At 35.7% G+C, this 24,803-nt stretch overlaps 1 protein-coding gene across 3 annotated transcripts in view; it reads right to left on the bottom strand.

Annotated features, from left to right (window-relative positions):
- SCN2A (sodium voltage-gated channel alpha subunit 2) overlaps positions 1-24,238 on the bottom strand; it is a 153,315-nt gene extending 129,077 nt beyond the window's left edge. For 2 of the 3 annotated variants that reach the window (XM_054679914.1, XM_054679913.1), the window contains exon 1: positions 24,001-24,238. The gene's annotated coding sequence lies outside the window, so the exon portion shown is untranslated. Of the gene's footprint in view, positions 1-18,177; positions 18,201-24,000 lie in introns of those variants that run through there. The other variant, XM_054679916.2, reaches the window with a different exon arrangement.
- Positions 24,239-24,803: the final 565 nt, after the last annotated feature.

Genomic DNA, 24,803 nt, shown 5'->3' with positions numbered 1-24,803 from the left:
CAAACCACATGTAGGAGAATGAAACTGGATCCTCATATTTCACCTTATACAAAACTCATTCAAGAGAGATCAAGAACTTAAATTAAGACCTGAAGCCATAAAACTTCTAGAACATCAGAAAAACCCTTCTAGACATTGGCTTGGGCAAAGACTTCAAAACCCAAAAGCAAGTGAAACAAAAACAACAATAAATAGATGAGACTTATTAAACTAAAAAGCTTCTGACCAGCAAAATAAATACTTGGCAGAGTAAACAGACAACCCACAGAGTGGGATAAAATATTCACAATCTATACATCTGACAAAAGACTAATATCCAGAGTCTACAATGAATTCAAACAAATCAGCCAGAAAAAAACAAACATTCTCATCAAAAAGTGGGCTAAGGACGTGAATAGACAGTTCTCAAAAGAAGATATATAAATGGGCAACAAACATATGAAAAAATGCTCAACATCACTAATTATCAGGGAAATGCAAATAAAAACCACAATGAGATATCACCTTACTCCTGCAACAATTGATACCATCAAAAAATAATAGATATTGGCATGGATGTGGTAAAAAGGGAACACTTTTACACTGTTGGTGGGAATATAAACTAGTACAACCACTACTGAAAACAATGTGGAGAGTTCTTAAGAACGAAAAGTAGATATTACCATTTGATCCAGCAATTCCACTACTGAGTATCTACCCAGAGGAAAGGAAGTCATTATACGAAAAAGATAATTGCACACGCATGTTTATAGCAGCACAATTCACAATTGCAAAAATATGGCACCAGCCCAAACATCCATTAATCACTTGTTGATTAATATATATATTATTCTATGTGTATATACATATATATTATTATACATATACAAATATATATGAATACTGCTTTGTCTTAAAAAGGAATGAAATAATGGCTTTCTCAGCAATTTTGATGGAATTGGAGACCATTATTCTAAGTGAAGTAACTCAGGAATGGAAAACCAAACATCGTAAGTTCTCACTCACAAATGGGAGCTAAGCTATGAGGATGCAAAGGCATAAGAATGATACAATGGACTTTGAGGACTCAGGGGAAATGGTGGGAGGGGTTGAGAGATAAGAGACTACACATTGGGTACAGTGTACACTGCTTGGGTCAGGGTGCACCAGAATCTCAGAAATCACCACTAAAGAACTCATCCATGTAACCAAACACCACCAGTTCCCCAAAAACCTATTGAAATTTTTTTAAAAAAGAAATAATGGGTAAAACAAACCCTCATCACACATGTTTACCTGTGTAACAAACCTGCACATTCTGCACATGTGCCCCTTCACTTAAAATAAAAGTGAAAAAAAGTCCCACCTATTATTTGAGATGGGCAAGAAATACACAAACACAGAAGTGAAACATCCAGACTGTATTGCAACCATAATGTGTATCCTTTTACCTTTCCCAGGCAGAATAGATATCTGGATAAAACACTAGTTTGTATTGCACCCTTTTTTCCACTTGAGACATTTTTCAGTAATTATCAGCTTAAAAAATAGAGATCATTTCAACTGATAACCAAAGCACTCAAAAGCCATTTTCATTGTATAGATTAATCAATACCCAGAGCCACAGTAAATTATACTGTTTATTGCAAATCAACACTTTGGTATGACTGAAATGTTTCTTTTCCTTTTTTTTAACCATCTAAAACACAATCGACATCGTACACAGTGATGCAGAGTGACTAAAACAATGGGAAGCTCAGGCAAGTACAACAGGAGGTAATGGAATCACAGCAATATTCTGTGACAAAGATAATTTGTATCAACAAAGGTCAATATGAAGGACCTCCCAAATTGATCTCAACTCATTGGTGTACCCCACTTGAGGTGATTCACCTTATTTTATTTCTGAAAATGATTTAAAAAGGACAGATAAAGTTAATAGAGCAAAGCCAAGGTTAAAACATTTCACAGCACACCAATAACCTAGTATATAACTTCCCTGTTTCACTTATAATTCAGAACTGGAGTATTTAGCAACCTCTGGCCTTCTGAATGAGAAGACAACCTTGCTTCTCCTTGTTGATTTACTCCGTTGTACTTTAGAAACAGATATCAGCCTAACAATGGTCCTATTAATGTGGACTGGAAGAAATATAGAAGTGGAAGACACTTTAGAGATAATCTAGTCCAGTTCTTCTACAAAAGATAAAATTGAGAATTATGGAATTTAGAAGTATAGTTAGCTCTCTATATTTGTGGATTCTGCATCTGTGAGTTTAACCAACCATGGATCAAAAATATTTTTTAAAAATTGCATCTGTACCCAACATGTACAGCCAACTTTTTCTTGTCACTATTCCCTAAACATTACAAATGACAACTGTTTACATAGCATTTACATTGTATTAGGTGTCATAAGTAATGTAGAGATGTTTGAAAGTATATGGGAAGATGTGCCTAGGTTATATTCAAATACCACACATACCTTTTTCTTTTTTTTTTTTTTGAGATGGAGTTTCACTCTTGTCACCCAGGCTGGAGTGCAGTGGCACAATATCAGCTCACTGCAACCTCCACCTCCTGGGTTCAAGTGATTCTCCTGCCTCAGACTCCCGAGTAGCTGGGATTACAAGTGCCCGCCACCACCCCCAACTCATTTTTTTGTATTTTTAGTAGGGGGGGTTTCTTCATGTCGGCCAGACTGGTCTCGAACTCCTAACCTCAGGCGATGTACCCGCCTCAGCCTCCCAAAGTGCTGAGATTACAGGCATGAGCCACCATGCCTGGCCACCACACCATTTTATATCAGGGACTGCACAGAGTTTGGTATTCATCTGAGTCCTGGAACGAATCCTCCATGCATACTGAGGGATAACTGTATGCAGCTGGTGACTTTCAGTTGAAGCCAGTGCTCATTTACCATTCCAAAAATCCTAGGGCCCTTAAGAATTATGCTAAATGTATTCAGCCTATGCTCTGTGAATGAAACAATAAAGTCTGAATGACAGCACATCTGTTTACAGCATGGTTTACTGAATATTTTAAGCTCACAGTTAAGATTTACTGCTCAGAAAAAAACTATTCTTTTCAAAATATTACTGCTCATTGACAATGCACCTAGTCACTCAAGAGCTCTGATGGAGATCTGCAAGGAGATTAACGTTTTCATGCCTGCACTCCATGGATCAAGGAGTCATTTTGATCTGCAAGTCTTATTAAGAAATCCATTTTGGCCGGGCGCAGTGGCTCACGCCTATAATCCTAGCACTTTGGGAGGCCGAGGCAGGCAGATCACGAGGTCAGGAGATAGAGACCATCCCGGCTAACACGGTGAAACCTTGTCTCTACTAAAAATACAAAAAATTAGCCGGGCATGGTGGCGGGCGCCTGTAGTCCCAGCTACTCGGGAGGTTGAGGTGGGAGAATGGCAGGAACCCAGAAGATGGAGCCTGCAGCGAGCTGAGCCGAAATCATGCCACTGCACTCCAGCCTGAGTGACAGATCAAGACTCCGTCTCAAAAAAAAAAAAAAAAAAAAATCCATTTTGTAGGGCTACAGGTGCCATACATAATGATTCCGTGAATGGGTCTGGGCAAAGTAAGTTGGAAAACTTCTGGAAAGAATTCACCATTCTGGATGTCATTAAAAACATAAATGATTCATAGGAGGAGGTCAAAATATCAACATTAACAGGAATTTGGAAGAAGTTGATTCCAGTCGTCATGGTTGATTTTGAGGGGTTCAAGAATTCGGTGGAGGAAGTAACTGCAGATGCGGTAGAAATAGCAAGAGAACTAGAATAGAAGTGAAGCCTGAAAATGTGACTCAATTGCTGTAATCTTATGATAAAACTTGAATGAATGAGGAATTGCTTCTCATGAATGATCAAAGTAAGTGGTTTCTTGAGATGGAATCTACTCCCAGTGAAGATGCTATGAATATTGTGAAATGATAACAAAGGATTTAGAATATTACATAAACTTGTTGATAAAGCAGTGGCAGGTTTTGAGAAGATTGACTCCAATTTGAAAGGAGTTCCACTGTGGGTAAAATGCTATCAAACAGGATTGCATGCCAAAGAGAAATCTTTCATGAAAATATGAGTCAATCAATGCAACAAACTTCATTGTAGTCTTATTTTAAGAAGTTGCCACAGCCACTCAACTTTTAGCAACCACCACCTTGATCAGTCAGCAGCCATTGACATCCAGACAAGATCCTCCACCCACATAAAGATTATGACTTGCTGAAGACTCAGATGATTATTTGCATTTGTAAGCAAGAAAATATTTTTAAATTAAGGTATGTACATTGCTTTTTCAGATGTAATTCTATTACATACTTAATAAACTATAGTATAGTGTAAACATAGGTCTTTTTTTAAATTTTATTTTAGGTTCAGAGGTACATGTGAAGGTTTGTTATATAGGTAAACTGCATGTAACAGGGATATAGATTATTTTGCCATCCAGGCAATAAGCTTAGTACCCAATAAGCACTTTTCTGTGATCCTCTTCCTCCTCTCACCCACCTCCCTCAAGTAGGTCCCAGTGCCTATTGTTCCCCTCTTTGTGTCCATGAGTTCTCATTGTTTAGCTCCCACTTGTAAGTTAGAACATGTGATATTGGGTTTTATGTTCCTAAATTAGTTTGCCTACTATAATAGCCCCCAGCTCCATCCATGTCCCTGCAGAGGACATAATCTTATTATCTTTTATGGCTGCATAGTATTCCATGGTATATATGTATCACATCTTCTTTATCCAGTCCACTGTTGATGAGTATTTAGGTTGATGCCATGTCTTTGCTATTGTGAACAGTGCTGCAGTGAACATAGGTGTGCATGTGTCTTTATGGTAGAACCATTTATATTTCTTTGGGCACATACCCAATTATGGGGTTGCTGGGTTGAATGGTTATTCTTCTTTAAGTTCTTTGAGGAATCACCACACTGTTTTCCATAATTGCTGAACTAATTTACAATCCCACCAACAGTGTATAAGCAATCCCTTTTCTCTGCAATCTCTCCAGCAAGCAACGGACAAAGGACTTCCCGTTTAATAAACAATGCTGGGATAACTGGCTAGCCATATGCAGAAGATTGAAACTGGACCACTTCCTTATACCATACAAAAAATAAACTCAAGATGGATTAAATACTTAAACTTAAAACCTAAAGCTATAAAAACCCTAGAAGGTAAGCTCATAAATACCATTCCAGGCACAGGATCTGGCAAAAGTTTCATGACAAAAATGCCAAAGCGATTGCAACAAAACTAAAAATTGACAAATAGGATGTAATTAAATTTAAGAATTTCTGCATAGCAAAAGAAATTCAACAGAGTAAACTGACAACCTACAGAATGGGAGAAAATATTTGCAAACTATGCATCTGACAAAGTTCTACTATCCAGAATCTATAAGTAATTTAAACAAATTTACAAGCAAAAAACAAAAAACAAAAACAACAACAACAACAACAAAAAACCACCATTAAAACGTGGGCAAAGGACGTGAGCAGACACTTTTCAAGTGACATACATGTCAAGAAGACATACATGGGACAAACGTATGAAGAAAAAACTCAACATCACTGATCATTAGAGAATGCAAATCAAAACCACAATGAGGCTGGGTGTGGTGGCTCACGCCTGTTATCCCAGCACTTTGGAAGGCCGAGGGGGGTGGATCACTTGAAGCCAGGAGTTCGAGACCATCCTGGCCAGCATGGTGAAAACCCATCTCTATAAAAATACAGAAATTACCTGGGCCTGGTGAAGGGCGCCTGTAATCCCAGCTACTCGGGAGGCTGAGGCAGGAGAATGGCGTGAACCCGGAAGGCGGAGCTTGCAGTGAGCCAAGATCGCGCCGCTGCACTCCAGCCTGGGTGACAGAGCAAGACTCCGTCTCAAAAACAACAACAACAACAACAACAACAACAACAACAACAACAACAACAAAACACAGAAACAAAAACCACAATGAGATACCATCTCACACACCAGTCAGAATGGCTATGATTAAAAAGTGAAAAAATAAGTCTCTTATAGACTAGGAAGTGAAAAAAATCATGTGATTCACTTTGTGATAATTGCTTTTCTGGTGGTGTGGAACTGAACCTGTAATATCTCTGAGGTATGTCTGTAAATAAAGGATGTGCCAATAGAAGACCACAATTATACCTGAATTCCATGGCAAGGGCTGAAGGAAGAGCAAGTTTTGCAGCAATAGCAGGACACTGCAAGTCTCACTAATGTTTCTGAAATATTTCCCACCAGATGGGAAAGTCTGTGCCCAGCTTTTAGGTGTGGACAGTTATGTCAGACAAAGAACAGGAATACCACTACCCTTGAACGCAACTGAATTCAGGAAATGATGCATCAGTTCCCATGGTTGGTCCTAGCCATCAAACCTACACAAACTCTGCTGTGATTGGTTCTTAGTTTCCTTAGGCCACTGTATATTTAAATGAGCAAAGTTTAAAAAAAAAGTTTTAATTTTGTTACAAGTTGAACTAGTAACTGTTAAAACAAAGTTATAGCTTCTCCTCAGCCTAAAAGACTTCTAGATGTTTACAGGAAATAAGCAATATTTGATAGAATCATCTAAAATACAAATGTTATACAGCATAGAGTATCTTCTGTAATGATGAGTAAGCAGGAAAAAAAATCGCCAAACATATGAAAAGATACCATTGTTCAAAATAAGAAGCAGAAGAGAATATTTTAATTTTAGGATATACTCTGATTAAGATTAAAGAGGACACTTTAATTATGAAAGGAAAGCTGCCAGTTAGCAAGGGAGTCCAGTTGGATATAGCATGGATACCTGTAAAAATAGTTAAATTCATAAGTTCAGTATAAACAGTAATAAGCATATTTGAAAATGCAGAAATTAAGTTTGTTAAATGGAAGTCTGTGATAGCTTCCCAATATCTCAGAGTAAAAAGTTAATTAGATGGAAATAATTATTAAGAATGTAAAGATATACATGGTGCAAAAGCCCTGAGGATGCTATCATTAAAGATAGTAAATTGAAAAGGAAAAACTAAGGCTAACACAGTTGTTGCAACGAATTCTAATCTCAAGAACAAAGGAAATCTTTTAACAAAAAGAGTCTGTAAATCAAACAGGATCATGGAATAGTATTTACATTAAAGAAAATAGGCCAGGTGCAGTGGCTCACCCCTGTAATCCCAGCACTTTGGGAGGCCGAGGTGGGTGGATCACCTGAGGTCAGGAGTTTGAGATCAGCCTGACCAACAAGGTGAAATCCCATCTCTACTAAAAATACAAAATTAGTCGGGCGTGGGGGCAGGTGCCTGTAGTCCCAGCTACTCAGGAGGCTAAAACAGGAGAATTGTTTGAACCCGGGAGGCGGAGGTTGTAGTGAGCCGAGATTGCGCCACTGTACTCCAGCCTGGGCAACAGAGCGAGAGACTCCATCACCAAAAAAAAAAAAAAAAAAAAAAAAAAGAAAAGAACCCCAAATGAAAACATTTCCTGTTGAGCTAGAGAAGGTCAAAGGATAAAGAAAAACATCCATCAAGTTTCTGGTAGGGGAAAATGGTTTGTTTCCAAGGGGGGCGGTGGGGGGGAAGAAAAATCTGGCTGTATCTTATCTTCTGCATATTAGATGTCTGAGGATAAAAGAACAAAATATATTTTTAAGAAAAATATTTGCGTATCAACCGAAATTATCATTATTACCTGAGGGCATTACAGAAATATTTTCATATACCAGCAGCTGAGAAAATATATCACCAATATCTCCTTCATGAAGAGGTGACTCTAAGATACACTTCAGCTCTACAGAAGATGATAGAAGAAATGGTAATACATGGTAATAATGGTAACATCCCTAGTTAGGATATGGGGTTAAGCCATACAGCCATATTTTAATAATTGTTAGGATATGGAGTTAAACCACAGAGTCATATTTTAATAATCGTGGTTAGTAAGGTTATAAAATAATATGCTTATGGAGAACATTTTTAAATTAATGTGAATACCAAATAATGTACATTTTTTTAAACTGGAAAATAGTTGGAAGGGAAAGAAAAAACAATATTTTTATCTTATGTAAGGGTAGTTAATAGATAGTTTCATTTATGATGCTGATGGTTTCTTTTAAAATAATGGAACGAAATAAGGCAATACATGCATTCCAAAAAGCTAGAAAAAATAGAAGAAGAAAAAATAAAGATGGGAAAAACTTCAGTTGATATACCCCTATGGGAAAATCAAGAAAAATATAAGAAAAGTAGAAACCACAAAACAAGTTATGAGAAGAAAAATCAAATATTATCTGATATTTAAAATAATAAATTTTGAATTGGTTAATTTATAATTAACCAACACAACATACCAAATTAGATCACAAAGCAAAAGTTGAACAGATGTTGTTTATCTGAAAGAAGCATAGAACAAATTGCCAAAATTAAAAATAAAAAATGGACAAAAATATATCAACAAATACAAACAAAAATGTAGGTTTTCCAATGTTATTAGAGAGAAAACATATCTCAACACAAATAACTTAAATGGATAAGTAAGGTAATTTTGTACTTGTAAATGTTCTAATAAATATATACTGGTCATAAAATCATAAAGTTAATAGTAGTACGTTATTATGCAAAGCTGTTAATTGTAGAAGACATGAATTCATTTTTCTTAGCTTTTGAGAGACCAAAAGTATGCAAACAAAATTATTAACTATGTTAAAATCTTTGAATTTTTCTACAAAATGTGTACATCTATGAAAGTGAAATTGTCAAAATGATGTAAGAAGTGAAAACTTGATCAGGAAATTAATAAGGAAATGAGTTAAAAGAAATATGTAAAACCACTTTAAAATAACAATAAAACATGTTTATAGGTGAGTTTTTATTTTCTAGCAAATAAATATTGATATTATCTAGAAACAACTTATTTCCACATTTTGTAAACACATTCAAAGGATAGAAAAATAGGAAAATTACTCAAAAATATTTTTGAAGCAAATATAAATTTGATAGTAAACTTTTCCAAAAGAACACCCTCAAAAATGAAATCTACAGCCAATATCATTAATGAATACAGTTATAAACTTCTTAAATAAAACATACAACTACTTAATAACATAATGCCCCAAAATAAGATCCAAAATAGTAATGAAAAAATGGTGCAGTACTTAAAAATATATTAATGAAATACATGACATTAATGGGCCAAAACAGAATATGAACTACATCTAGATGCTTAAAAGTCATTTAACAGATATCACATTTATTTATAAATTATCATAAATTCTCTTCATAAAGAGAAATATCCTTACATTATGAAGTTGATCTGTCTCAAATCAAATTTACATCAATATATCACTAAGGATATTGATGTAAATGTAATTTAGTGAAGAGCCACTATAAATATTTATGTCAAAGTTAGGAAACAGCAGGAAATTTGCACTATTAATATTTTCCAGGAAAATCTGACAATATAACTGGGGGTAAACATTGGTTAGAAATAAGTAAAGGAATGATTGCTTAGAAATATTAGCAAAGAAAGGCATGACATAATTGTCCTAATTATTTTCAGACAAAATTATGTACCTAGAAAAGCTAAAAACTCAACAGAAAAATAATAAAATTAATAGGATATATCAGTAATATAGTTATACCTATACATTTCTCTATATAGGTTCATTCATTCAGAAACTTAAATACTGTCAAACATCTATACTTGATCATTGTAGTGTAATGTGACTATATAGACCAGAGTCTGCAACTTAGTTTCTACAAGGGATGATTTAGTAAATATTTTTGGCTTTGTGGGCCATATTGTCTCTGTTGCAAGTATACAGTTCTCACCTTGTAGGATGAAAACAGTCATGGAAAATTTATATAAAAATAAGCATGGCTGTGTCCCAATAAAACTTATGTATGGACATTAAACTTCAAACTTAATATAATTTTTACATGTCATGAAGTATTATTCTTTATTTCTCCAAACCATCTTAAAAGAGGCTGTAAAAGACCATGGTTTGCTGAGTCATAAATAGGCTATAAGTGGCCTCTCAATGATATTATCACAAATCAATCTGGTAGGTATTATGCACATCAGAAACAGAACTGTCAAAGTCTATGCATGTCATGAAGAATTTCATAAACTTCATGGAAGAAAGATTACCAGCTCTAGAAAGGAAATAGAAGTGAATTTGGAATGTAAAGGTTAAGAAGGGTAGGTAGAAGATCCTGAGGAGTTTAATAAACCAGTGAAATCATCTTCTGTTCCAGTTTATGTAGATGAAATAATAAGAACCCCCCTATCCTTTTGTGTTCTAGGAAATTACTGTAAAGAATGACCCTTCCCCATATAGCACAGGCAAAACTTACAAATGTCCCCCATTCACCTATGATGAGACCCAACACAGAACTTCAAAATTCCCATTCTTTACCTCATAAATGATAAGCTAAACTGCCCATCCCCACTGACCAATGGGAACAAAATGCCTATTAACCAAATTTTGGTTAAGATTTTCTACTTTCCCCAAATCCCTGAATTTTGACTTACTTTCAAGATGAAGCAGCACACCACCCCTCTTACATAGTCCCTCAAGGTAGCAGGCTGGTCTCAGAGTGGAACATTCTCTGTCAGATCATACCACCCTTAAATCCCTCTTCTCCCCATCCAGTTCATTCTAGCCTTGTTTACTCCTCTCTCTAAAAGAGAAATCTTTGCCTAACTCTTGAGATCCTTGCCCTTTCCCCACCTTGTAATCATCCCTGAAGATAAAATCTCTCCTTACTCTGAATAAAAATAAAAATCTGACCTTTTTTTTTGTCACAATCTTATGTAAAAATCAGCAAGAATTTCCCAGTAAATAAAATTTTCCTTTTTTTGTTTAATGGCATGATGCTCTTTTTTAAATAAAAAATTAATTTAAAAAGAATGTGCATTTTCAGGGAAATAATTGATAAGTAAAATGCATTTACTAGTTTTACTTTAATGAGTCTTTGGGATTTAAGTAGTGTTTTTTTCATCTTAAATTTAAATGATATATACTTGATAACTGAACTTGAGGATAGACAGCAGATAGATTTTTCAGTTAACTTGTATGATATATTTATATTAGTCAAATGTTTTCTTCAAATGTTGAAAAAAAGTCCCCTCTATACTTTTTCCAAAGTATTAAGATGCTTATTAATATCTTGATGCATTCCAGATATGCAGAATATATGCATGGGATATTTCTAAATTTAGATATCTGTGTCTAGTTTTATTACCTGTGAACTAAGTTTTCCTGACTTGCTTCTATTTTTTTTTCGTACTTAGATCTTGTCTATGGGATTTATACAGACACCAACAATATAAGATTTTCTTTAAAAGCATATTAATTACTATCACATCTAAGCTCTGCTCTGGAGTCAGACTCCTGGATTTTATTTTGTCTTAGTTTTAAGCTATATGATCATGAAGGTATTTAAAATCTATGTTCTTCAGTAGCCTTATATTTTAAATTTAGTCATAATAGCACCTAATTCACATGATCGTTGTGAGGATAAAAAAATTGGATCCATGTGAATTATTCCAACAGTGCCTGTATTATAGTAAATATTTCATAAATGTTAGCTATTATATTAATCAAAGTCTTAGCAGAAAACAGATGACACACCCCAAGAGGAGATTTTAATTGAGAGATTAAAACAAAAAAGGATTATTTACAAAGGTATATTAGGGTTAAGGAAAATAAACAAAGCAGAGTGCACCCCAAGGCTAGCAGCAGCAGGAGGCAAAAGGAGGAAATAATTACTAGAATCAGAGGGAGTAGAGGCCACTTGGCAGGAGTTGTGGTGTTTACATTCAACCACAGTAATCTGGCAGGGAAGGATCTGGGGACTAAATGCCCTTACCTCACTCATGGCATAGAGAACTTAAACCACACAAGATAATCGTCACTGGGCCAGAAGAGACCTAACATATCAACATACGCAGCACTTTGCATGAAATTCCTGAGACAAAATATCATCACGCTATCTTTGAACGTGTACATGTAAAAATATACCCTTTGACTTTTTTCTTTTATTATTTCTACACATATTATCGTTTCTTTTGTTTTGTTTTCTACCACCACCACTCTCATTTGAATCACAGATGTTCCATTGGTTCTTACCACCTATTATATTAGAACATCACAAATACTTGTCCTTGTCTATGAGCCACTCAGCAACACACTTTGTTGTTGTTGTCTGGTTGGTTGGTTTGGTTTGGCTAGATTTTGCTTACATATTCCTGAGTCCGTCTTTGCTACTTGCTGTAAAGGACACTAGGTTCTGAAACATTTTCCTGTATTTGTTAGAAACATTGTCACTAAAACTAAAATAGTATATACTGAATTATAGTCAGAAACCATCACATCTTTTAGAATGTTTTGAGTTGTAAAATATATTTAATATTATATTAAATCATATTTTGTTCTGTTGATTACTCCTTATGGTCTTTAATAATAAGCAGATTTTTTTGGTTGAGTCAATTAAGGTCAGAAATCTGGGAAACCAGAATCTCAGAAAAATGATGAAGAACACGGGATCAAATTTGTTGGTAGTTAAGGCAGTATCTCAAATCATTCTACAATTCAGGTTTTGAAATTCCTGCAAAAAACACATTCCTTGCCATCTCAATGTCAGAAGATCACTGAAACCTACATTTTATCCTTTCCTATAGCAGCCAGGTCATTGTATTTTATAAGCTGCATTCTTGACGATAGATAGATAATAATGATGTGGGGAAGTTAGGCTGTGTATATGTGTGTGTATATGTTTGTGTGACTATTGTTGGTTAATCTGTTATTGGTTGTAAAAATTACTCACGGAGTTAGAGAGCTCCTTGTGAACAAGATTTGGAAATAGAGATTTTTTTGTGTGTGTATATGTGTGCCTGTGTGTGTGTGTGTGTGTGTGTGTGTGAAATAGAGTAAGAGGGCACCGTCTCCCTAAATTATAATTATTATTTACATTTCTGTTAAAATTTTCTATATACTATATCCATATCATTTTACAAATCACCATAAAGTCTACTCAAACAAACACTAAATTTAAAAGCTATTAAAGGCAGTTGTATTAAAGCAAACTATTGAGAGCTATTTTAATAGGTCACTTGAAGTAGGACATAGTTATGTTGTAAAACTAAGAAATTCCAATAGTACCTTGATTGAAGTTTTAAATGAGTAGAGCTCAGCATATGTATTACCTCCTATGGAGGGCAGTATATGTAGATACTGGGTAGCTTGATAGAACCATACAAAACAATGTCTGTCCTTATATAGTACACAATTAAATATGACAGATGACCCAGGTCCACATATATCTGGCTACTTCACATTACAAGTGTAGAGATAGGTGCAGAGTATAATGGAAGTATATGCTGCATGTGAAAACAGAGAGAACATCATAAAGGAAGTGACGTTTGAGTTAGATTTGATTAGGACAAAAGTTTATATACATTTCTGAAGCAGAGATTATTAAGAAAAATTCACTGAAATCCTGGAATCTATGGAGGGCAGAAATATATTCAGTGGAATTTTTTTTCAGTATATGATTATGTGGAAAGTGATCAATTTTATCATAGCTATTTAGCATATTTATATTAGATAAGACTTTCCATAAATCAAGTAGTATAGACATTAGGTGGTAAACAATGGAAAATACCTAAGCTGAGATTTAGAACAAAACATGCTTGAAGACTCTTTAGGAGAGTTAACCGGGTGGCTTCCATTAGATCTTGGTGATTTATATAAACTAAGGTAGTAAATAATTTTATTACACTTAAGGGATTGAAAACACAAAACGATGAGGTCAATTTTCCCAACTGAATTGAGCAGGAAAATAAATAACATTCATTGTCCCTTATTCACTAAGCTAAGGCGTGCTTCTAACTGAAACTAAAAACAAAACATTTCCAAGAAATCTGGCATTGTTAGCATTATTTCAATTTATCTTTTAAAAAAGAGCATAATTAACTTCCTGTGATATGGTCACTAGAGATTAGACAGTGAGAATACTGCAATGATTAAGTCCTGGACAAAATAACTAGCTTTATCACATCTGTAAAATGAGACCAATGCTTCGCTCCACACGGTTGTAAGAATTAAAGCAACCTACATAGCGAAAGCTCAGGACACAGCATATGGAGGACCAGTATTAAATTTTAAGTGTATGCTCATCCTATGACTAAAACAGCATATTTGTAAAACTTCTTATGTGCCAGACATTGAGTGTGGTATTTGGGAGACAGATAAATAACTAGCTTTATCACATCTGTAAAATGAGACCAATGCTTCGCTCCACACGGTTGTAAGAATTAAAGCAACCTACATAGCGAAAGCTCAGGACACAGCATATGGAGGACCAGTATTAAATTTTAAGTGTATGCTCATCCTATGACTAAAACAGCATATTTGTAAAACTTCTTATGTGCCAGACATTGAGTGTGGTATTTGGGAGACAGATATGATGACCAAGTTCCTGACTTTGAGGAGCTCACAATCTAGAAGATGAACAAGCAAACAAAGAACAATGAAGTCACAAGAGAAAAACATTAAATGTCATATATATCAGGAAAAGGTCTTCAGTAACTATTAATGATACATTTACTGTCATTTAAGGTTTGATTTTATAACACTAATATGCATTTTATTTCTATTGGTGTAAATACTGAATGAAAAATCAGGCAGATTGCACTGGGTCATTTGTAAATGTGAATCAGCCCAATAAAGTGAAAGAGAAAGCATGGTGCCCCTTAGTATGCTTAAAGGAATAAATTTAAGTTTCTAAGATTCATTAATTTATTCTACAAACATTTTTAGTCTCTTCTATAGATCAGGAAGTGTTCTAAGCATTTGTGAAACATCAGTGCACCAAACAGATAATAATCTCTGCCCATTTGGGGCTTAAATTACCAACAGGAGAAATACAATGTATACAGTATGCTATAATGTGATGTGTTAGAAGGGAAGGAAATAAAAGAAAGGAAAGGAAAGGAAAAAAAGAACAAAGCAAAGCAAATGATAACAAAGAAAAGAAAGTATAGAAGAATGTGGGAGATGATAAGAATGAAGTTAGAGGAAGGGGGCTGAGATTTTTAAATGGGATAGTTAAGAGTAGGTATTATTTAGAAACGACATTTGAGCTCAGATTTTAAACAGGTGAGGAGGTTAGTCACGCAAGTGCCCGAGGCAAAAGGCTTCCAGGCAGAGGAAACAGCCCAAAGGATTGAAGTGTTCCTGCAATATTCAAGAAATAGTGAAAGTGAATGAGGGAAAGAAAAACTGGAGACAAATTCAGAGAAATACTGTAACGGGATGGAGACCAGGCTAAACAGAGCCTTTTTGGAAATTGTCAGATGGCTTTTACCCTGAGAAAACTGGATATCACTTGCAGAATTTTGAGCAGGGATGTGGCGTAATCTTACTTCTGTCTTGCCGTATGGAGAATAGATTGTAAGGAGAAGTAGAAGAATAAAGTCCAATTAGGAAATTAAGGCAGAAATCCATGAGAAACTTGATGGTGGCTTGAGCAGGGTAGCAGTGTGAAGGTGGCAGCACATAGATCCTGGGTATATTCTGAAGTTGAAATCAACAGGAATTTCTCACGGACTGAATGTCAGATATAAGAGAAAAAGAATAATCAAGGATGATACTAGAGTTGTTAGCCTGAGGATGAGGAAAACTAGAGTTATCTCCTGAAAAAAGTAAGGTGGGGAAAGCGAGGATTGGAGCAGGTTGGTTGGGAAGGACTATCAGAAATTTAGTTTAGGGATGTTAACTTTGCAGTGTCTTCTAGATATCCAAGCCAAATAAGCAGTTAGACACACAAGTTCAGTTTGGCAGAAAACTGGAGGTAAATATTTGGATGTCATCATGATTTATATGGCATTTAAAGCCATAAAACTCAATGGGATCAAAAGAAAGTAGATAAAGAAGAAAAGAAAATCAGGGACAGAATCAGGGACATCCAAATAATGAAGTCTGGGAAGGCAGAGTAAAGAGTAAAGTGACTGTGAAGGAGTGAACAATAAGCTAAGAGAAGAGTCAAAATTGTGTGCTATCCTGAAATCCAACGGAAGGCAGTGTATCAAGGGGGAGACAGCAATTAACTGTCTCCAATATTGCTGGATGGTCAAGTAAGATGAAAGCTGAGGATGGACTGATGAATTTGGCAATAGGGTGGTCATCAGATTTCTATCAGGAGCTGATTTGGTGAAATGGTAAGAGTAAAAACTTGACTAACGTAAATTTAAAAGAGAATAGAAAGAGAGTCATAGATACAGAGAATACAGCAAACACTTTCATTAAGTATTTTTGCATAGACAACAAAAAATAAAAAAAAGATAGTTGAAGGAAGTAAAAAAATTCAAATATAAGAGCAATAATAAAATGCTTGTATGCAAATATAATAAAGAGCTAAAATTACTAATGCAGGAGAGACAGAGAAATAAAATGCTCTAGAGATGCCCTTGTGTAAGTAAGAAAGAATAGGATCTAGTGCACAGATGCAGGAACGATTTTAGATAGAAACAGGGATAGTTAATTTAAGGTAATGGGTGGGAGGTCAGGTTATGTGGGTGCAGAACCTGGTAGGAAGGCACATGCAGTGATAGAAACCTGTGGGGAAAAATCTCTCCTGATTGTTTCAATTTTCTCACTGATTTAGGAAACAAAGTTGTCAACTGAGAGTGAGGTCAAGGTAGGAGGTATTGGTGGTTTGAGGAGAAAAGAAAGGGTATGAAATCTAAGTACAAGAACCTGGGAGAGTAAGTGATCCAGGGACATGTGGCATGGTTGCTGGGCATCGATCTAGGGACATGTGGCATGATTGCTGGGCATTATCAAGGACCCACTTGTGCGTGCGTCCAGCTGCAAAAGTGCAGGCATGAAGTAAGGTGGGAACTGAATATGAGGATGAAGATTTAGCCAGACAGTTACCAAAAAACCAACCAAACAAAAAAACACTGAGCGGGGGAGTTTGTGAAGTATGTATGTATATACAAGGAGTGACTTTTATGAATAACTGTGGAATTTATCTAATGAAAGGAAAGAGGACATTTAGTGAGAGACAATCAAAGTATGACGAGATCAGTGATTTAGAGGCCTGGTGGGATTAAAGGATTGAATTGGAGTTGTAGATGAAATGCGCTAGAAAGGTGGTGTAGGATGTATGAAGGAAGCATTATGGGCAGGCCACAGTTACTGGCCATGAAGAGTTTCAAGATAAAACCATGGGAGTGGATGTCTGAAGAAGGGTAAAAAAAACATGATCATTGGAGGAAAATAATTTAACTACTTTACAGGATAGTCTGTTAAGAGGCCATACATATGCATATTGACATTACCAAGATTTGGGTAGAAAGTGCCAGTGGAGAAAATTCCAGTGTTCTTGGAGCTAAATTCCTATCTTCTAAGGATTACACATTCATGAAAACTCCTTAAAAGATGCATACCCAAATGTGGAAATAATTTGAATCCATATTTTATCCTGCTTTTGCTTTTATATTTGAATAGATTTATGATGCTGTGAGTCTAGGTTTGTAATAACAGCATAATTTACTAACAGTTTTTTTCTGCACACAATTGAATTCCCTGGGAAGTCAGGCTTAACATTATTGGAGTGACATCATTCCTGGTGATATAACTAAGGATTCAACAAGAGTCATTAGAGATTTCGGTTGATGGATTTATCAAGGCCAGTAATTGGAGCAGCTTAGCTGAATGCCCTTTGTCTAATTGATAGGTCATTTCACATTTTAACTTTCTAACACTTAGGCAACAAAATCATGAACAATTTAATTGAATAGACTGATTAAATGTAGAAGTTTCTTGACCCTTAGAAGTGGAGTGACTGTGCATCCCAGTTTACCTGGAACCATCTTGATTTATACCTGTCGTTGTGGAGAAATTATTAACAAACTGAATCCTGGTTTAGATGACACATTTTATGGTCACCCTGTCTGTATAACTAGGCTCCTGTCTTCTAGGACTGTTAATTCAGGAAATAGTAAGTGTAGGTCTAAGCACTCCTCACAGATCCTAGCTGCCTGACAATTGCTGGGCTCCCTCATTTGCTCAATCCAGGGGAGACATAGTGTACTAGTCAGTTCTCATGCTGCTGTGAAGAAATACCCAAGAATGGGTAATTTATAAAGGAAAGAGGTTTAATTGACTCACAGTGCTGCATGGCTGGGAAGGCCTCAGGAAATTTACAATCATGGCGGAAGGGTAAGCAAACACATCCTTCTTCTCAAGGTGTCAGGACAGAGAAGTGTCAAGCAAAGGGAGAAAAACCCCTATAAAACCATCAGATCGAGTGAGAACTCACTCACTATCACAAGAACAGCACGAGGGCAACCACCCCCGTGATTAAATTATCTCCCACAGGGTCCCTCCCACAACACGTGGAGATTATGGGAACTACAATTCGAGGTGAGATTTGGGTGAGGATACAGAGCCAAACTGTATCACACAGAAAAGAAGGAAAATATCCTAGCTGGAAATGCTGGGCTGATACAGAGACAGCATCACCATTGCCCTGACCAGCTTGCTTCATTCCTTAGAATTTCACATTTTGATATCAGTTATTCAGAGAAGAGGGATAGTGTCAGTCTTCTCTTATCATAATATTATCATAATCTCCCTTTCTTTTTTTCATGATATTTCAAGCACTACCTTCATATATGCTTAAGAGAACTGTTGTTATTTTGTTGTCATTTCCCCATACATATCACACAACACAAGATGTAGCTGAGTAATTACACAATCACATAATTGTATACCTATTTGCTAATAACACCAAGACATGTTCATGTTCAAAGCATATTATACTCCCAACTAATCCTAGATACCAGCAAAAGACTTAACAACTTAAAACTATAAAACTAATCTAAACAATTCAAAGCACTTTTTGTGGGCAATTTCTTCCTAAGATCATTTTATCCCCCTAAATGTTATTTTAGTAAGTACAAACAGTTAACTGAAATTATAGTTTTTTTACCCTCAAAAATATTTTATCACATTCCAATAAATAAAATATACTTAAATACCTTTGATTCTTAAATCATTTCTCTAAAATGTTTCACTAATAAACAAAATGATATTACATGATAAGATTTTTTCATTATTATTATTAATGTAGTTAGTAATTATGTCTTCTTCCACATAAAGGTTTTGACTGAAAAGTTTAATGGAACATTACCAGAAAAAAAATTATACTTCTGATTTGCAAAATCCACTTCTACCTCTCCTTCCACTGACCTCCAATTTCACTAAACCCAAATGGATAAAGAGGAGATAACACTAACGTATGAGTGTTATAGAGAGGTCAGCTTTTATTTTTCTTCTTTCCTTTCCTTTTCTATTTATTTATTTTTGACCCAGAGTTTCCCTCTATCGCCCAAGCTGGAGTGCAGTGGCACGATCTCAGTCCACTGCAACCTCCGCCTCCTGGGTTTAAGTGATTCTCCTGCCTCAGCCTCTGGAGTAGCTGGGATTACAGGCGTCAGCCACCACACCTGGCCAATTTTTGTATTTTTACTAGAGATAGGTTTTCACCATATTGGCCAGGCTTGTCTAGAACTCCTGACCTCAGGTGATCTGCCTACCTTGACCTCCCAAAGTGGATTATAGGCAAGAGCCACGGTGGCCCATCTATTCATTTTTTAATAGAATTTCATCTCATATTCTTGATGCAAGTTATCTTTTCCTAATAGAAATAATATTTCAATGGCCACTATTATATTGCCAATGGTATTCATTATTATCAGCAAAATATATATATGACTCATCAACGCCTGTGCCTTCTTCAAGGCTTCCCACTGCCATTTCATGACAGGTGAATGCAAGAAAATGCATTCACCTTAGAGGAGATTGGCTCTAAGAAAGCCCCAAGAGGATTCTGTAACTGCCAGAAGAAATGGAGAAAAAAGGAACTTCTGGTAGGAAGCTTCATAAGGAAGCTAGTTCCCTAAGGGAAAGGAGCTTCCTGACATTGACTTTTTTTTTTTTTTTTTTTTTTTTTAACAGAGTCTCACTTTGTCACCCACGCTGGAGTGCAGTGGCGCAATCTCAGCTCACTGCAACCTCTGCCTCCCAGGTTCAAGCGATTCTCCTGCCTCAGCCTCCCGAGTAGCTGGGACTACAGGTGCCTGCCACCACACCCAGCTAATTTTTTATTTTTAGTAGAGACAGGGTTTCAGCATGTTGTCCAGGCTGGTCTCAAACTCCAGACCTCAGGCAATCCGCCCACCTCGGCCTCCCAAAGTGCTGGGAGTAAAGGCATAAGTCACTGCGCCCGGCCATGACATTGACTTTCTCTCTACACAAGTCCTGGTGAACGTGCTAATGAAACTGAAGGATTTAAAAAAGGAAAGAACTTGAATAATTAATTTAGATGCTGGCAAACCAGCCCTTAGTAATCAAACTAGATATGTATAATAGATATGTGTTGGCCTAATTCAATACAAGTTTTAAATAGAACCTGTTTTTAAATAGGTGGTTATGAATAAGAAATTGATAACTGAAGTATGTAAAAGCTTCATGTGAAACAGTGTTATTAGTCTCCAATTCAAGAATTAATGTGACTAAAATATATTCTGCAGGAAAGTGTTTTGATACTGAGGATTAATTATTTCTTCCAGAAAGTCCATATGCCACCAATAGCCTTTACTGAGGAACAAACTGATTTAATCAGAGGAGATACTTCATCTTACAAACAAGGATTTAATTTCGAAAAACAGGCCACCCAAAGTGAGTTACACCAGCTTTGCTCATTATCATCAACCACCCTTTCTTCCTGTGTCAAGGAAAAGCATTTTCAAACCTTCCTTCTGTCTCTTCCACGACCTTGGTGTACTTTTGTTTCTTCTTTCCTCAATTTTCTCTCTACTGACTTCATACCTTACTCTACAAAGGGCTTAGGTTTTTCTAATCTGCACTAAAGTTAAATTTCCCTCAACAGTACCTTCTTTCTCCAGGTATAAAATGTTATCTCTCCTACCTTTACCTGGCAAACTTCTTAAAACTTAAATATACTCCCCAGATTTCTCATGTCCAATTTAGTCCTCAGAGCCCCTGTCTCTGCCATTCAACTAAACCTCTTCTCTTAAAATTAATTTATGACCTAATAATGGTAACTAAATCCATCATCTTTACTCTATCCTCTTATGAACCAACCCTTTTATGGGTTTTCTATTGTTTCTGATCCCTATTTTGATATTCAATTTACCTGCTTTGCCTCCTATGATATTGTTATTCCGTCAACTTCTCACATTATTTTCACACAATTTAATAATATTTTTCTACACTTTTTTACTCTCCTAATCTTAAGATTATGCCCCCAGTCATCTTCACTTCTCTTTTGTTCCCCATTAATGTTTAATTATGTATGACCTAATTTTTGCCCACAACTGCATGTAGATCTATATATTCAGCCTTAACCACTAATCTGATACATGGATATAACATGTTCAGCTCCTTATACAACACCCCAGTGTATGAGTATGTGCCAGTATGTCAAATGCATAACACCAAAAGCCAAATTCATTATCCTTACTTTTACTGCCCCAGGGGAAAAAAAATAACAACTGCAACAACAACACCGACAACAGAAGCTTCAAACAGATTGGGTTATTTACCTTTCCCTACAGTTTCCCTATACAATGCCTATAGTTCTCCATTTTCTTGTATTTACTTGCCTCACCTATGTACCTGGAATAAGCAACTTTCTGTTTTTCTTTATTTATATCCAACTCACTCTTAAAGATCTAATTTAACTGTCACATCCTCCTAAAATCTTTTCCTCTGAGCCCCCCATGGACAGAAATTAACATTATTGTTTTGTTCTGAATCCCAGGATGTAACATGGTGCCTGGCACAAGATAGGTGCTGATATTCCTGTCCCGTTCACTTTCTCATCTTTCTTCATTCCTTATTTTGAGGTATAGTGGTATCTGCACATGTATATTTGCATGTTAACTTCCCTGAGGTAAACTCCTTGACTAATTATTTCTTTATCTCTACCATGGACACTTGGTTGGTACGTGGTATTCCACAAATATATGTAGACATGACACATTTTAATCCCTTTCTTTTCTCAAGATATTGAAGAAGTAGGGTAAAGCCTGTGCCTAGTAAGTGAACAAAGGAGGAAAGGCTTGGACATGAGATGATATTCTTATAGTTGTCAATAGATTAACCTATATGTACAATCTTTTCTATTAGGTAGGAGGGAAAGCCATATGGCCATCCACATCATTCATGAGCATAGGGTAGAAGAGTATACACCACCTAATAATGAAAAAGGCATACTAAGAAACAGAGTTTCCATAGTTGTCATTCAGTTTTCTTGGATGCTTTGACAAGAAACCTAAGAAAATTGAGCACTGCATATAATATGCCATTGAGCAACAGTATACTGAAAGAAACTCTATTTTACAGAATATAACCAAACACACACACACATGCACACACACACACACACACACACACACGCACAGTGAATATCATCATACCTGGTCTATGTCATCCTGATATGTTCACACTAGAGGTAAATTGTGTTACTGCTATGGAAGATGTGGAACTGTCAATCACTGTTCTAGCCTTGCCTTATTGTAATTTAGTACGTGACTCTGGGAAATCCACCTTATCTCTCAATTACAGTTGCTTTTCTTTAAATGATAATGGGGATAAATGGTTAAATATCTGTAATTCTAAAAATCTCCATGTATATGGAGTCATGTAGAACTACAAACTCTATAGATTCCACACATTTAAAAAACATGTTTTTTTCATGGTTTGTCCAAACCATTTTATAAAATCATTCCCCATAGCTTTCACAACCTCTGACATGGCAAAACTACCTCTTTATAGGAAAACAATGACTGAGATAAAAACATCCTGATGCACCTCCACCGCCTGCCACCTCCACCATCACACACACACACACACACACACACACACACACACACACACACACACAGCTCTTTCCACAGGAGAAAGAAGTGAGGCATTTAAAAACAATCTTACAAAACTATTTTAAAAATATTTGTAAAATCTCTTTAAATTTCTCTAAATGAAAATCAGTGGTTTTTAAATATAGGATTTCTATATGTCTTTATTCCTGTTATTCTGATAATAATCAAGCAAGGATTTAAGGGAAATCACGAGAAGCAGCAGAGAGAAGCAAGGCTGTTGCATGCAACTTCCACCTCCTGAGTCATTCCACTCTTTAACACAGATAATGTCACATGACCTAAAATAATTTAAAATGTGAGCACCTTCTATAATATCAACTATTTAAAATGGCCACGGTCCTATTATCCCAAATCCAATAAAATACAGAAAAAATCAATTTTCATGGCAATTAATTTGTGTTCAGCATACTCCTCACATCCATACTGGGGGAGGAGGGAGGGTCTATAGTCTCATTCCAAGTCTATTAAACACATTACATAAATCTTGATTCATGTGGGAGAAATGACTTACGTATTATTTCTAAGAGGTAAAAATAAAGACATAAACAATCTGTACCATCATAGCCAGCAGAAATCGTTCAAAAGGCCTTTGGACTCAGAATATTGGCTTGCCTCTGAGGCTGCAATCAGAAGGCTCAGCCCTGAGCTTTGGCAGAGCCACTGCCATGTTAATCTGCTTCATTCTATCTCTACAATTTGTTCACTGCATTAAGGAGCAGTATTTCCCTTGTGAAAGGAAAACCCATCCTTCACTTTGAAAGCTTTACCTTTAAAAGGTAAACAAATACAGCCAGAGACAGAGACCAACAGCTAGAAAGCCAAAGAAATAATAAAACATGGTATGTCATAGTCAGAGCTCATTTCAGCCTAGGAAGATTTTAAATTGCACAACAGCTAGAATTAGAGCTTTTGAATCTCTTAGATCTGAATACAAGCTAACAAAGCACACATCTTATATTAAATGTCATTCTTAACATAGATAACAATCCGTGGATAAGTCAAAAATAGAATCATGCTGGCTTACCTGAAATAAAGAAAAATGTAAATCATAACACAGAATCCACGTATGTGTTGAATATAACAGTCTCCAATGCAATTCTTCAGAATTTTTACTGGAGTAGAAAGTAAAATCTCACATGTGCTCTATCCTCATTAAAGAAGAAAAAAACAAGAAAGGATGACCACAGCATCCTCCCTCCTTTGCCTTAGCTTTCTGTTCTGACACTCATTCGATGGTACCCAATGTCTGTTAGAAAACAGCATGCTAAATTAGAAAAATAAATAAATAAAGGCAGCATCTTACATGACAGCTCCATCTCCTGGTCAAAAGTGGAACCATCTTAATTCACGTTCCTTTGGCTATGTAGCAGTCAGCACATAAAATTAAATGATGTACAGCCCATAATTCCACTCTATTTGAAATCAACTACTTTAATTAACTGTAATTTAAACATTTAAGAAGAATTATAGTATGAATTTTTAGAATTATAATTCTATTTTGGGGATTTAAATTTATTTACATTATGTTTAAACTAAATGGAAGCTTTTCCCATCATTGAAAACTTAAGATTTATTTAACTTTATATACCATCTGAAAAAGTAATATGTATCTCCTATAAAACAATTTTAGAGCTTATTGATAATGAACATCACATCTCTTTGTGGAGAAGTATAAGTTTTTGTCACTAGAGAAGTTAACACATAACACTTGTGTTGCTATTGTTTGGAGGAATGTTGAAAGGTTAAAGATTGAAAGGTTGAATTGATTGAAAGGTTGAAAGGTTAAAGATAAGGCAGGAAAATTAAATGACTTAAAGACAAACTTGA

This window comes from Pan troglodytes, chromosome 13 (assembly GCF_028858775.2).
Source record: "Pan troglodytes isolate AG18354 chromosome 13, NHGRI_mPanTro3-v2.0_pri, whole genome shotgun sequence".
Lineage (NCBI taxonomy): Eukaryota > Metazoa > Chordata > Mammalia > Primates > Hominidae > Pan > Pan troglodytes.
This window is presented reverse-complemented; position numbering and strand designations above follow the sequence as displayed.